The sequence below is a fragment of the Canis lupus genome, chromosome 2, assembly GCF_048164855.1.
Source record: "Canis lupus baileyi chromosome 2, mCanLup2.hap1, whole genome shotgun sequence".
Lineage (NCBI taxonomy): Eukaryota > Metazoa > Chordata > Mammalia > Carnivora > Canidae > Canis > Canis lupus.
The window spans coordinates 53,845,321-53,858,689 of NC_132839.1; the positions used below are offsets into that span (position 1 = coordinate 53,845,321).

Here is a 13,369-nt window from a genome sequence, read left to right on the forward strand (position 1 = left end):
CAGGCGGGAGACTCCCGGCGCGACCAATAGGAGGGCCGCAAGTGGACCGGTCCGGCCGCAGGGGGGAGAGGGGAACTTCCGGGTGGGTTCTCCCTACGGAACTCTGAGAGCCAAAGTCCAAACTCCCCCCTGCCCAAGCAACAAGTGGATTGGTCCCAGGCAAGCCGGTGGGCGGTCATGCTACTTTTCAGATTGCCCGAAGAGGACTAGGCGTCGGGCGGCCGCGTGGCCTAATGGATAAGGCGTCTGACTTCGGATCAGAAGATTGCAGGTTCGAGTCCTGCCGCGGTCGCAAGGGAGTCTGCCTACAATTTTTGGTTCAGTCCTCCTTAGGAAGGTTAGCGTCGGGACCTAGGAAATGTTAACGTCTGTTTCCACCCCACAAAAGACCTGGGACTACCCCGATCCTCGGAAGTAACTGCTGCGGCTCTACACGCCCCAGCGAAGTTGTTCAACTGTGTTCCTGGCGCGGGGGCTCGTTTCTAAATCGTACCCCCGACGCAGGGGGAGGAGCCAGGAGGGCGAGGGGCGTCTTTTACGGAAATCCCACTTTACAATCGGTTGGTACGTGGGAATGACAAGGGTTCGCAACTGGAAGGGAGCCGCGTCCTGCCCCGCCCCGTGCTCCCTGTCTCCATCCTGGGCAATCCTGATGGGACAACGTGCTCTCTTTCCTGGAACCCGAATCAGCATTGGTCGCAAGCCCCCGCCTGCGGAGCCTTCCAGTCTCTGCGGTCTCCTGCCGCTCTCCATCCACCTCCTCTTGCTCCAGGGGCCGCAGCAGCTCTGCTTTCCGTGCTCCTTGGTCCGAGGTTGATAGACTGTAAAGTACCTGGTGGAATAAGGCCCACGTGAATAACAAGAGCCTGGAGGTTGGAGCCCGGAGACCCAGCTGCGCGGATTTGAGATCAAGAGAGATTTGAGGTCGACCTGAGTTCACAGCGCTGATTATGGACCAAATTCAGGCCTCGCTGAAAATCATTCCCCACCTTCCAGCCTATGCGTGTGTCAGGACACCCTGAACTTATTTGACAAACTGACTTCGGTATTGTTCAAGGGTAGGGTGGGGAGATACCCAGGCAAACACCCTCCTCGCGCCGGCCCCCCACGCTGTGGCCCCCAAAGAGGCCCTGGGAAGCCCCAGGCCAAGGCTTGGGAAGGCAATGCTGAGGCTTGGTTTCTCCATATATCTCCCCTTTCTTTATTTTGAAGTATGAAATATTTTTCATAAACCGTTCTGGGTGTATTTCATAAACACACAAATGTTTGATTTTCTCCTGGGGGGGAAAATACAATCAACTGCAAATCCACTGTATTGTAATCTGTTGTTGGGTTTGGTTTTGGTTTTGGTTGGGTTTTTTTTCCACTTAATCTTATACTGTTCACATTTTTGCAAGATGCCAAGAGAGGATCTCAGCTTAAATCAGGGAGTCCCTGAGTGAGGAAAATGCTTGCATTATTTCTCGTAATCTGCTACCGAAATTTAGCTTCTCCTTCACTGGTGAGGTTAGGTGACCAGCCACGGTCCTAGTAGCAGTACCTGAGACTTTGTTCTCAATAGCAATCACAGATATTTTCATAACACATTCCAGTTGCTGCAGATTTTTCAAAATACTGTTTATACTCATCTGTACTTCAAAATAACCATATCACTAGGTCACTGCTAGAGCTTGTCATTTAATGAGTTAATTAAAAAATGCATATTACCAGGACGCCTGGGTGGCTCAGCGGTTGGGCCTTCAGCTCAGGGCATGATCCCGGAATCTGGGATGGAGTCCTGCATTGGGCTCCCTGTATGGAGCCTGCTTCTCCCTCTGCCTGTGACTCTGCCTGTCTCTCAGTCTGTGTCTGTCATGAATAAATAAATAAATCTTAAAAAAATGCATATTACCTATTCTAATATTTCATCATCTTTGCATTCCTTTGTAATCCTGTCTCTTATGCATTTAAAAACATTATTCTAGGAAGGTGTCTATGACACACACAAAAAGCTAAGAACAGACCCCTGGCCTAACCAAATGGCATTTCCAGGGGATACTGTTCCTTGGGTCTGCCTGGTATCCCCTGGTAGAACAACCCTCCCCTTAGGTTCAGTGCCAGGAAATGTCGTCGATCAAGATGCCTGTCCCATCACAAGGCGGGTTCAGGCCAGTCTCTGTGCCCTCACCCCAGAATTAAAATCTTCAGCAAGGAGGGACACCTGGGTGGCTCAGTGGTTGAGCATCTGCCTTTGGCTTGAGTGGTGATCCCAGGCTCCCTACAGGAGACTGCTTCTCCCTCTGCCTATGTCTCTGCCTCTCTTGTGTCTTTCAAAATCTTAAAACAAAACAAAAACAAAAAAAAAAGTATTGAGAACAATGCCTGACTCAGAGTAATTGCTCACAAAATGTAAGGTATAGGGACGCCTGGGTGGCTCAGTGGTTTACCACCTGCCTTAAGCCCAGGGCATGATCCTGGAGTTCCAGATCGAGTCCTTTATCGGACTCCCTGCATGGAGCCTGCTTCTCCTTCTGCCTGTGTCTCTGCCTCTCTCTCTCTCTGCCTCTCTCTCATGAATAGATAAATAAAATCTTAAAAAAAAAAAGTAAGCTATGATTATTCTGTGTCAGCATCTCTACAAAAGCTGTGCCTGGGCTGAGCACCTCCGGGGCATTTGTCCCTGAAATAACCAGACCTGCCTGACCTGGCTTCAGAAGGCAGCAGGCACCAATCTCTTTTGAGCTGTTTCTAGCAGAAATATAAGGGCAAGGGAGGGCTCATTTGGGGGGGGTCAGCTCATGCCATGCTGGGTCTCCATCTACCACATATGGGATCAAACTGGCATGTATATGAAATTCGGGATGAGAGTTAATAGGCTGGCGCCCAGGTGGCTCAGTTGGTTGAGCATCTGAGTCTTGGTTTCAGCTTGGGTCATCATCTTAGGGTCCTAGGATCGAGCCCACATGTCAGGCTCTGTGCTCAGTGCAGTCTACTGGAGATTCTCTCTCTCTCTCCCCCCCCCCCCGCCCTCCTACCCCTGCTCAGTCTCTCTCTCTCTCTCTCTCAAATAGGTAAAATCTTAAAAAGAGAGAGAGTTAATAGGCTATTTTCACATTAAGCTTTGTAGTTCAGGTGGATATTTGATTATGTCAGACCTGTGTAGTCTAAGGCAGGAAAAAAGGAAATTGATGAAAACGAGAACCATTGTTTTTGTGGATGAGAAGTTCCCTGACAGGAAGAGACTGTGCCCTAGCCGTTTTTCTGTTCCTAGCATGGAACTTGGCACACAGAAGCAGATGCTTGTTGTCCCCACCGCCAGTGTCCCTCTCTGGCTTCTGGCCAACGGCTGAGGAGCTCTCTGTCCCTGGAGCCAGACACGGGGCTTATTAACTGAGCTGAGCCAATCAGGCATTCCACCAAGAAATGAACAGTTATTTCCTTCATATCATCTAATAGCCGTGAATGTTGAAATTTCCAATGGCAAGAGCCTCTTTTTGCTTTAGCTAGTTTGGGTTGGATTTTCTGTCACTTGTGATGGAAAGAGCTCTCACTGATTAAGTGCTTGTTAAATATTTGCTGAACAAATGAGTGAGCTTTTTATTTCATGTCTTTTTCTAAATTCCACTGAAGTGAATTTCCCTGAGAGGAGACAAGACTATGCATAAGATTCTTAACTTGCAAAGTGCTCTGCAGTTTGTAGTTTGCAAACCCTTATGATTCCACCTTAGCTCCCCCACTATTTATGATACCGGTGGTGTCTCTGACACAGGTAAGTATTTTAAAAGAAAACTTGAAGGGCACCTGGATGGCTTAGTCGGTTAACTGCCTCCAGCTTGGATGAGGAGCTGGGTCAGGAGCTCAGGCCAGGAGCTCAGGCTGTGATCCTAGGTCCTGGGATGAGCCCTGCAGTTGGGCTCCCTACTCAGCGGGGAGTCTGCTTCTCCCTCTCCCTCTCCCTCTCCCTCTGCCTCTCCTCCTACTTGTGCTCTCTCCTCTCTCTCAATTAAAAAATAAAATCTTAAAAAAATAAACATAAAAATAAAAGAAAACTTGGTGTATTTCTACCATAAATTGAAAACTATCACATTATAAATATAATTTTAATATATACTACTACAGGGGCAGCCCGGGTGGCACAGCAGTTTAGCGCCACCTGCAGCCCAGGGCGTGATCCTGGAGACCTGGGATCCAGTCCCATGTCAGGCTCTCTGCATGGAGCCTGCTTCTCCCTCTGCCTGTGTCTCTGCCTCTCTCTCTCTCTCTCTCTCTCTCTGTGTCTCTATGAATAAATGAAAAAATAATCTTTAAAAAATAATAATATATACTACTACATATTACCATATTGATATATCAAATACACATTGACTATTTCACATATCTTAATGTATAAAATCTTTTTTTTAAGATTGTATTTATTTATTCATGAGACACAGAGAGAGAGAGACAGGCAGAGACACAGGCAGAGGGAGAAGCAGGCTCCATGCAGGGAGCCTGACGTGGGACTCGATCCCTGGTCTCCAGGATCAAGCCCTGGGCTGAAGGCCATGCTAAACCGCTGAGCCACCGGGGCTGCCCAACTTAACATATGAAATCTTAAAATAACAAATACCAGTAAGAAATTCAACCAGTTTACAAAAATCCATACCTGAAAACCTGAAAATAAATTCCTCCATCAGAAGAATGAAACTGAAAAAAAAAAAAAAGAAGAAGAATGAAACTGTATGAACAGTAGTTAGAATGGAGATAGTTGATGACTCTTAGTTTCAGATAAAGTTCTAAATCAATAAGACAATTTCATTTGCAAAAGTTTGATGTTAATCAGCCTCAGGAATTTCAATCCACATTTGTATGTCACCAGAAAGGCAAAAGGTACTGTACCGCCTTCTCTTACACACTTTTGCATATTTACACATATTTCACATAGTAAACAGGTGTCAATTTCTGATGTGGCCATTCATACAAACTACTGAAAAAAAGTCCCCATAAGAGTGGAGCTTGCACACAGGGACCCATCTTGCCGGCCATGCCATCAGCTTAATCTGTCTTTCTTTGTTGTTGTTGTTGTTGTTTTTAAGATTTATTTATTTATTTATTTATTCAGAGGGAGAGAGAGAGGCAGAGACACAGGCAGAGGGAGAAGCAGGCTCCCTGTGGGGAGCCTGATGCAGGACTCAATCCCAGGCTCCTGGATCACGACCTGAACCAAAGGCAGACACTCAACCACTGAGCTGCCCAGGTGTCCCATATCTTTCTAGACAGAAGGACAAAACCCTAAGTTCCTGAGAGATGAGACCTTCATGGGCTCCGAGCCCTGGCTAGGGCCGTGTGGCCTGTTTTGCCAGCTGCAAAATTGCAAATCCCATGTCCTTACCTATTAGATCCCAGCCTGCAGAGCAACACCCTCTGTTGGGATGAACATGGCATGGCCCACTGGAGGGGTAAATAGGTTTCTTTATTTATATAATTTTTTTTTTTTTTGGTAATTAGATTTCTTGCAAATTGTCCAAAAGATTTTAAGCTCAAAACATAGGCTGTAACATGAAAAGAAAGGCATCACTCTCTCTGCAGAGACATTTCCTTTAAGGAGTACATTGGGCTAAAACTCTAAGCACCAAGAACCTTCATAGAAATAGTCTTGCTCTCCTGTTAAAACGGAACAGACCGAATCCCATCCCAGGAACAAAAAGAAAAGGATTAAGTCATCCATTCACATGGAGTAAAATGAGAGCCAGACTCCGACAACAGGCATTTGCGTGTAGGGAGAGGAACATTTCAACATCCTGTATCTGGAAGAAAGTAGCTACCTTGCTTTGGCATTTAACTGTCATGATTTCAGGAGAAGATGCTGCCTTTTATCCTTCAGGGAAAATGATGAACAGGTTTGGGAACTGTAAAGTATCATTCAGTTTGGATTGGTCTAGTTATTTATTTATTCCCTGCTTTGTTCCAGAAAGACTTTCAGGTGGTAGAGGTTAGTAGTGACCACATCATCATTACCGTTTGAGCTCAGGTTGGCATCGGTAGGGTCAGCAGCTTTGGGGTCCTGCCAAGAGGCTCACCAGGGCCTGCTACACCACACTCCTCAGGAACCTGGCTGTGCTCTCCTAGCCACACTGGCTGGACCCGGGCAGGTACCTGAGCCAGTGTAGCCATAAATCAACCAGGTCTGAGAGACCAGACTGAATGTCAATGAAGTGGGCTCAGCCAATAGGGGTGATCCAAACTTGATGGTGACAAAGCATCCTGATCGCATCCTCTTTCAGGAAGTGTGAAAAGGGACCATGGCCATTTTTATCTGTGAAGACAAAATGCCCAGGGCCACTAGAACCACCACTGCATCCATGCCTGCTCTCCCCACATTGCTTGGAGAACTGTATGGAAGCAGAGTCTGCAGTTCCAGGCATGGCCATGACTGTGGCAGAGGTGGTCGCTTTGCTAGAGGGCCAGTTCTAGAAGTTGTTCTGAAGGCCCAGCCAGGAGACCATCCTCCAGCCCTTCCAAAAAGTTTTAGGTATCTAATTTCCTGTTCTAAGTCTCTTTCATATTACAATTCTGAAAAGGTCTCTACTTTCTGAAACCAAAATTGCTTGATGCCAGGACCCTCCTCTGGACTCCCATCACCCTGTGGTATGGATCTCATGTCTCCTTCCTGCCAACCATGGGCCCCCTGAAGGCAGGGGCCACATCTTGTTTCTTCTATACCCCAGCACATAGCACAGTGCCCTCACAGAGAAGGTGCCCACTCCATATGTACTGTGTGAACCAATGACTGCCCAGTGGCAATGAAGTTTTTCACCTCCACAGCTGTCGTATCATTCAGATTTCAGAGCAGGAACTAGGAAACAGTCTGGTTGTTTTGAAAAGCAAAAAGAGATGTGACACAGGGCTTTACTCACGTGGGTAAGGATGGTTGGGAGGGCTGGAGGGGCAGCCGCCAGCAGGTGACTTGCTTCAAGGTCACACCACCACCACAGCTGTGATCTGGAGCCAGATTCTGGAGGAAAGGAGGCTGCTGTTGCCACGGCTACCACTTTTCCTGCCACCACAATGCAAAGCGGGTGACTGGAGGGTGACACACTCAGTTGGGCTGTGACAAGTCTTGTCAGCCAGAGCTTGCTGGTCTGTGCCAATACCACAGAAAGATGGTTCCTGCCTCCTGTGACCTTTGAAATCTCTCCTGTGTATCTCTCATAGGCAGAATATAAATCCCAACCAGGGGAATCCCTGGGTGGCTCAGTGGTTGGGTGTCTGCCTTCCGCTCAGGGTGTGATCTTGAAGTCCCAGGATTGAGTCCCGCATTGAGCTCCCTGCATGGAGCCTGCTTCTCCCTCTGCCTGTGTCTCTGCCTCTTTCTCTCTCTCTCTCTCTCTCTCTCTGTGTGTGCGTGTGTGTGTCTCGTGAATAAATGAATAAAATCTTTAAAAAAATAAATAAATCCCAACCAGAACCCCAGCTGCAAGGGCATGTGGGAAGTGTAGTTCTTAGCCTTCTACCCCCTGTAATTCTCTGGGAAACAGAGAAAAGCATGGGAATGGAGGCCACGTTCCAGCAGACAAGATCTAGCAGACAAGCCTGGACCATTGTATTTGCACCTCTACTATGACATGTGTCATCTTCTGCCTGGCCCAGGACCTGGGAGCATGTGCATGGCTCCCAGCACTGAGGGAATGGGCTGCTTCTTCATCACCCTAGACCTCCGGCACCAGGCACAGTCTGAAGGCAAAAAGTGCTCTATTGATGTTTCTGGCCAAATTCTCCATCCATTTCTGAGGGCTCCCAGAGATTAGGATCCTGCAGAGTCTGGCTACCCCTTAAAATTGCCAGCAAGCTACCACCCCACCTTCCCCCCTACTCCCAGGAATCAAGAGGCCAAACAGAGGAGCTGCTGAGCACCAGGGCCTGGGACAAGTACCCCCTCAGCTCAGGGACCAGCAGCATCTTGGAAAGCAGAGGGCATGGGCCGGCAGGAAGTCAGGCTTGGACCAGATAGAAAGAGGAAGCTGGGAACCCTGCCAGTGAAGCCTGGTGGCTCCAGACAAGGGGTACGCCCAGTGTCAGGAGGCCTGGGCAAGACATATTACTGCAGGAGTCCACAGGAAGAGAAGACATGGGTCAGCTCTCCCTCTCTGGGTTTGCAGAGAGCCTCCATAGCCCCCAGATGTGAGCAAAGCCCGTTGAACTGTGACTAGTGCTTGAGAGGCAGGGACCCAAAGAGGACTGAGTCCCTATGCAAGGGTCAGAGAAAACATAATGGCTCCCTTGACCTGCCAACATGGGGCTCCTCACCCCTCAACTATAAGTTGGTGTAATTGGCTGTTCTGATTCATCCTTACTCAGTATCTTATGAGGGCGTGAGCACGTGTTGGGTCCCCTCTATAACCCATACCTGACAGAGGGCAGATGCAGCCCACCCAGTCAAGGTTCTCTAGCCTTCTACCAGTTCTGGGTTTGATGGGCTATGAAGAGACCTGGAGATGGGGAATCTAAGATCCAGCAGGTGGGGGCCAAGAGAGGAGGGAGGACCTGTGGTAGCTGCTGACACACTCCAGCTCTGATCAGGAATGGCAGTGGTTCAGAAGGGTCTTCCCCAGGGCTTAGCTGGGAGCCCAGGGTTGGGCAGGGGAGGCTGGGTCCATCAGGGAAGGTGCGACCCCAGGGTCAGATGGGTGCAGCAAAGGCTGGCTCTCAGCCAACCTGTGGCCTCGCCTCCACCCTGGAAGTCCTAAAGGGAGCACCAAGTCTCCATCTCTCCCCAGAAATGCAAAGAGCTGGCACCATGATGCTTCCAGGGGATGACGACATAGACTTCTTTGTTCAATTCTGTTGCAGCTTTTGAATTGTGAGTTGTGAACTTCTTACCTCTTCAAAAATAATGTATATTTGAATATTAAGCTAAAATATTATTCAAGAAAGAAAAAATGAGGGGCACTCAGGTGGTTCAGTGGTTGAGCATCTATCTTTGGCTCAGGTCATGATCCCAGGGTCTGGGGATCAAGTGCCGCATCAGGCTCCCCTTAGGGAGCCTGCTTCTCCCTCTGCCTAGTCTCTGCCTCTCCCTGTGTCTCTCATGAATAAATAAATAAAAACTTTTAAAAAACAGTGATTTTTCCATCTCTAAATACTATCCACAGGGATGCCTAGGAGGCTCATCGGTTTAGGGCCTGCCTTTGGCCCACGGCGCAATCCTGGAGTCCTGGGATCCAGTCCCACGTCGGGCTCCTGGCATGGAGCCTGCTTCTCCCTCCTCCTGTGTCTCTGCCTCCCTCCCTCTCTCTCTCTGTCTCTCTCTCTCTATCATAAATAAATAAATAAATCTTTAAAAAATAAATAAATACTATCCACATCTATAGTTGACACATTCAGGGGCAGGGGCACTCAGGTCACTGTGATTACTTGGGCAGGCCTATATCACTGCTCCCCACCCACCCCGATATGCACCCCTGCCTCCCATAGGTGGCCTGAAAAGAGTTGCAGGTGCCACTCTGGTTGCACCTAAGAGCAGCAGGTGATCCAAACAAGGCGCCCATCATTCTCTGCTTGGGATTTGTTTTAAACCATAGCTAGAAGAGGGGGCCAGGTCTCAAATCTGGTGAATGTACAATTAGAGCTGCTACAGCCATGCACTTAGGATGTGGAGAAAGCTGGTCTGATCTTCAGACAGGAAAGAGAAGGGCTGGACAAGACCTCAATGACATCGGGTTCCTGTTGTCCCTTCTCTTGCTGCAGCTTGACAATAAGAGCCAATAAATTCCCTCTTTGTCTGCCAAAATTGGCTTGAATCAGGTTTCTGGTGCTTGTGGCCAAAAGAATTCTGAGTGACTGACCTTCCCCTCTGTAAATAAAGGGGCTGTTGGGTTGGTCTGGGGGGCAAAGCCCTTGCCCCAAACTCACCTCTGTACACTGGAGTGAGCTGAGGCCTGGCCTGGCTGTGACTGTCCCCACCCAGGGGCAGAGGGACTTCAATATAGACCATTCTTCTCAATGTCAAGCAGAATATCTGTCTTGGAACACTGCATTCAGGAGGTTGGGCCAAAGGAAGATAAGGCATTTACTTGGTCATCTTCTCTGGCCCTATCCTGATGTTACCTGCCCTGCTGCCAGGCCAGCCAGCTCAGGGCAGGTGGGCACACAACCACAGCCTCCTGTGAGTAGGGAATTAGTACATATCACAGTGACTCAAGTGCACAAACTTCCTGGGAGGCCATTACTCTCCCATTCTAGAGATGAGGACACTGAGGCCCAGGGAGATCCAGTATGATTTGCTTGAGGTCACATAGCTTGGACAGATGGAGCCAGGATCCAATCTCGTTTCCTTCCAAGACCTCCACTCGGCTGTGCTGCAAGGTCTGCCGCTCTTTAGGGACCTTTATATCCTCAGGGTCTCTAGCCACAGCCTCCCAGAAGAGAGAAGGAAATCTACTCCTTTCCAGTGGTATGGCCACCAGGAAACAAGGTGACAGACACTCTGCCTTCTTGCTTCAGTTCTCACACCACAAACAAGTGTCTTTTTTGGCAGTTTACTAGGAGCCACATTTTTCCTATTTTTATGCTCTTTATATGTGATTTTGCTGTTTAAAATGCCCCCAAGCATGGTGCTAATGTGCTATCTGGTGTTGCTAAGCCCAAGACTAAGATGTGCCTTACAGAGCAAATACAGGATAGATACGCTTCCTTCAGGCATGAGTCATTGTGCTGCTGACCCAGAGTTCAAAGTTAATGAACCAGCAATATCTATTAAATAAGCTGTCTTTAGGTAGAAACACACATAAAACGAGCTTATGTAGTTATGTATTGATTCAATCGATAAAGCTGTTGTGACCAGAGGCTCACAGGAACCTCACCCTCTTTTGCCCTAGGAGCAAGGATGCAGCATTTGCTAACTCAGTGCTCTCCACAACTTTATCCAGTTGACTACCGCGAATAAGGAGACTGGACTATCCCTTAATCTGGAGGGATGATTGAGATCCTCATTTGAATGAAAGCTGAGGGATCCCTGGGTGGCGCAGCGGTTTGGCGCCTGCCTTTGGCCCAGGGCGCGATCCTGGAGACCCGGGATCGAATCCCACATCGGGCTCCCCGTGCATGGAGCCTGCTTCTCCCTCTGCCTGTGTCTCTGCCTCTCTCTCTCTCTGTGAGACTATCATAAATAAATAAAAATTGAAAAAAAAAATGAATGAAAGCCGAATGTTGCAGAGCACTGGGGACAGGATGATCTCACTTTTGTTAAAAACAAAACCAAAAACCAAACGAACAAAAAAACTGAGCAAAGATTTATATATATATATATTTAAAGCCCTCCAAGTGTGTGTTCTAGGTTTGTTGGAACATGGAGAACAGAGTGGAGGCAGCAACCTGGCCTCCCCGGGTAGAGGACAGATGAGCAAGGAGAGGGAGGATGATGACGTCTCTTCTCTCTCCATTGCTCTGCATCCCTATGAGAGGCGTGTATCACTTTTGTCATTTTTAGAAGTTTCATACAACAGGAAAAAAAGCTGGAACTGCTGCCTGCTGGGGGCCTTTTCTCTGGGTGGTACCACCCATGGATACAGATGGAGTGACTGTGACATTAGTGATCCTCGCTCATGTCCCTGACCCCAGCCCACACCCTCAAGATCCTGCTGGGGACCTCTCACCTGGGTTCAAGTTCGAGTGGCACAGTTTGTCAACCATTGAGGCCTGTCTGAACGCCAGTGGGGCAATGGCCTGGCTTCTCTCCTGGAAAAATTGAGGGCTGTTATTCCTAATATCCCAGGGAACTTCGAAGAGTGGACATGGGAAGGAGTTAAAAGCTGGGTTCTTGGGGCGTCTGGCTGGCTCAGCTGGGGGAGCATGTGACTTTTGATCTTGTAGTCATGAGTTCAAGCCTCATGTTGGGCATAGAGATCACTTAATAAAGAAATATTTTTAAATTAATTAATTAATAAAAGCTGGGTTCGTCACACTGTGTGACATGTGATGAGTTACTTAAGCTCTCCTGGACTCAGTTTCCTTATCTGTAAGGTGGGAATACCAATGGTGCCTATGTATCAAAATCAAAGCAAACTGCTTGCCAAATACCTGGCCCCTTGAAAGGACCCTATGAAGGTTAGCTATTGTTGTTGTTCTATCAGAATTTATAAATTTTCAGAAGGTTCCTATTGATGGGGGAACAGAGGACTAGCAGAGGACAAAGCACAAGCCTGGGGCAGCACATTGACAAGTCCTTGAAACAGGCAGAGGGACATTCCTCTACTCCTCTATGGACTCAAATGCCTCAATGTTAATACTTTGCTAAGAGCAAAAGGCAATCTCAGCCTGACCCCCAGGATCCTCTGTCTACTTTAACATATAAAAATTCCTTTAGAAATTTCTTTTATCTCTACCCCCCAAGATACTTGTTGGCGATCATCCCCCAAGCATATGGCTCACGGATACACATCTGAAGGGTCTCATGACTCGGGTTTTATTAGATGGTAAAAATGACCTTGCCCCAACAATAGCTAGCCCCCTCAAGGTCCTGGAAACTTTGCTTCCAAAATTCCTTAGAGAGGACCTATCCCCAAACCCCTCCCAACTCCCAGGTATATAATCAGCCACCCCCCACAGGCCTGGGGCAGCAGCTCTTCCTGCCCACAGATCCTGTCCCAGTGCTTTAACAAAACCAAGCACAAAACCACCATTTTGCACCAAAGACGTCTCAAGAATCATTTCTTGGGGATCCCTGGGTGGCGCAGCGGTTTGGCGCCTGCCTTTGGCCCAGGGCGTGATCCTGGAGACCCGGGATCGAATCCCACGTCAGGCTCCCAGTGCATGGAGCCTGCTTCTCCCTCTGCCTATGTCTCTGCCTCTCTCTCTCACTGTGTGCCTATAATAAATAAATAAAATAAAATAAAATAAAATAAAATAAAATAAAATAAAATAAAGAATCATTTCTTGGTCATCAGCTCCGGACCTCACCTATATTCCAAAACTTCATCACTATATTGAGATTTATAAGAAATCTTATATATATATCTGGCCCAGGATTCAGCTCACAGCATCCCAAACCCTTGGGATTTCCTGAACAACAAAGGCGATGGGAGCATCTTTTGGTTGAATATTTGGTCTCTAGTCCTCAGTTCCTGAGATCACTTCAGAACCATAAAGGTGGGATCCCTGGGTGGCGCAGCGGTTTGGCGCCTGCCTTTGGCCCAGGGTGCGATCCTGGAGACCCCAGATCGAATCCCACGTCAGGCTCCGGGTGCATGGAGCCTGCTTCTCCCTCTGCCTATGTCTCTGCCTCTCTCTCTCTCTCTCTATGTGACTATCATAAATAAATAAAATTTAAAAAAAATTTTTTAAAAATCCATTCTGCAAAAAAAAAAAAAAAAAAAAAAAGAACCATAAAGGTGAAATGGGTGTCTTGTCATTC

The 13,369-nt window shown here is 47.9% G+C and overlaps 1 non-coding gene across 1 annotated transcript; it reads left to right on the top strand.

The window, feature by feature from the left end:
* The first annotated feature begins 219 nt into the window (after window positions 1-219).
* On the top strand, window positions 220-292 carry TRNAR-UCG (transfer RNA arginine (anticodon UCG)). The gene has a single exon. It is a non-coding gene; the product is annotated as a tRNA-Arg (tRNA).
* The last annotated feature ends 13,077 nt before the right edge of the window (window positions 293-13,369 follow it).